The sequence below is a fragment of the Monodelphis domestica genome, chromosome 2 (genome assembly GCF_027887165.1).
Source record: "Monodelphis domestica isolate mMonDom1 chromosome 2, mMonDom1.pri, whole genome shotgun sequence".
NCBI classification, from domain to species: domain Eukaryota; kingdom Metazoa; phylum Chordata; class Mammalia; order Didelphimorphia; family Didelphidae; genus Monodelphis; species Monodelphis domestica.
The window spans coordinates 375,545,696-375,548,463 of record NC_077228.1 but is presented as its reverse complement, the minus strand read 5'-3'; positions in this window follow the sequence as shown (position 1 = coordinate 375,548,463).

The window sequence follows — 2,768 nt, the reverse complement described above, 5'->3', positions numbered from 1 at the left end:
ATCCACTATTGCACACATGGGTCACAGACCTTGCCCACTCAAGTGAGAGTGGGTTAGATACACTTTTGGTGATTAAATTAAAAAATGGGCAGAAGAGTTTATTTTATCTTCACACTACATATCAAGGATATGGTTGTGGGAGGAAAAAAAATGAAGCTTTAGAAACGATGCAGTTTTAGTCCTAACTTGGTGGACAGAATGGTACAACAGAAAGAGGATTGGTTCTGGAATCAGTGGATGTAAATCCAACTCTCTTCTGACTCATACTATCTATGCAATCATGGATAATGTAGTCTCCCTGGGTCTGTCCCCTCCTCTATAATATGAGGGAAGAAGGGATGGTGGGGAGGAGAAGACTAGATAGGCTGAGGTCCCTTTAAGTTCTACATCTACGATCCTATAACCTCTTTAAGGTCAAAATAAATGTCCTTATTATAGTTTGTCTTCCTTAAACTTGACACCTTTGACCATCTTGCCTTCTCAAAAACTTGCTTCTCTCATGCTCCTCATCTTCTTTTTCATGACTAAGTCTCCTTTAGTGGCTTCTTAGCCTTTTTCAATTCCTTAGCCCTCTTTTCTCTCTACACCTCTTTTGTGATAGTACCCACAATATCAGTTATCTCCTCTGCCAATGACTCCTACATTTCTAGTCCCCAGTCTCCTGACTTAGTTCCAGTCCATTTCTAAATGCCTGTGGCTTATCTTTTTTTGGGGGGGTGGGGGGGTGGGGGTGGGAGATGTCCTATTAACACCTTACACTCAATAGTTCCAAAATTCAGTAATCTTAACAAACTATGTTGCTACTCTGAATTTTCTTGTGATAATACCCTTCTCCCAATCATGGATGAAGGTTGTAAGACCATAGTATTTTGACCCTTTTTCCTGCTCACGTTCAACAATCAAATCCTTTTAAAGCTTTACTCCAATATACATCTTATACCTGTCCCCTCCTTTATAGTCCCATTGAACTCACTTTGACTATTATAATAATAATAACCGACTTGCTCTCCCTGGATCAGGCTTCTCTCCTTCATTGCTAGAATCTATCGAAAAACAAACACAAAACAACAAACCAGATCCTAATAAGTCATTATATATGCTGCTGCCTCCATGACTTTTTTAGATTGGACTTGATTTCATTTTCATATGGAACTCCATTACCAATAGAGGCTGGCCCTTGTCCTTCACATTTTAGTTGTTTTAGGTTCTGTGAGGCTAAATAAGTTGCAGTCACATAACCACTGAGTCAGAGGGCCCCAGATCAGGTCTTCCAGACTCTAAGGCCAATTTTCTAGCCACTATGCCACCTTGCTTAATGTATTTTTAAAATATTATCACATCACTTCTACTAAAAAAACCCTGACAACCCATTAATGTCTTTCCAATGTAAACCTAGATTATAAGACTTTCTACAATACAGCTCCTGTCTACCTTTCTAGCCTCATTTCTATGTCATTTCCCTTCATATGCTCAATTGCAATCTATCCACCTTACCTTGTATGTTGTTTGGGCACTTGGGCCAGCCAACCTGGCCTTACCATTTTTTTTTTAACTTTTGGCTTCCACCTTGGAATCAATACTTTGTATTAGTTCCAAGGCAGAAGAGCAGTAAGGGCTAGACAATGAGGGTCAAGTGACTTGCCCAGGGTCACACAGTTGAGAAGTGTCTGAGATCAAATTTGAACCCAGGACCTCCTGTGTTTAGGCCTGGCTCTGAATCCATTGAGCCACCCAGCTGCCCCCTCTTTTCCTACCAGTCTTCACACAGAACACTCCATCCCCCATCTCCATGCCTTTGTACTTATTTATCCTCTAGATGAACACATTTCCTCATCTCTAAAGATCAGTTTCCTTCAAGATTTAATCTAAACCCCATCTTTCTGTTCTCTCCTCTTTCTTTTCTCCCCTTAGAGCCCTCCCCAAGTTATTCTGTATTGATTTTGGGCATTCTGTATACATTCTAGTATTCTACCCCCAATAGGATGATTCTTGGTCCCAAGAGTTTTTCATCCTCATATCCCCAAAGGTCAGCACAGTGCCTGACATACAAGAGGTGCTTAGTACTTTAAAATTGATCTTTAAATTGCCCAACTGCTCCCCATTAAAGTGCAAGTTCCATTTAATCTTTATCAAATTTGTCAATTGCCCTTATCTTCATGGGCACAGTCTTTAGTGATTACGTAACTCTTCTTGGACTAACCCAGAGCTGATGCAAACTTGTGCACAGTGAACCAGAACCCCGTTTTAACTTTCATCCTGACTCTTAAAGAGGCCCCCAAACTTTAGCCCACTGGAATTGGTAACTCATAACCATTGGATTGACACGGAAACCTTTTTTCCTTTGTATCAGGGGTTTGTAACCTGAGGCTTATGAACTTTTAATGATTTGATAAATTTATTTTGACATAATAGGTTTCCTTTATAACCCTGCATATTTTATAAATTTAAAAACATAATTCTGAGAAAAGTCCATGAGTTTCACCAGACTGCCAAAACTGTTGTTAGCAAGAAAGAATATCAAACAAGATTAACCTTTTAACTGCTCTAGTAGTTGTTTTATAACAAAAATATTTCCTGAGTAAAATTAAACATTTTTTCAAAACTCATTTTCTTACTCCCTCTGCCCCCTAAAAGGATTAAAGGCAAAACATGTTATAAACATGCATAATCAAGGGAAAGAAATTTCTTCACTATGTCCAAAAAATAGTCTCCATTCCAAATCATTTACCTTTTACGTAGCATGATGCATTCTAAGTCATCTGATCTGA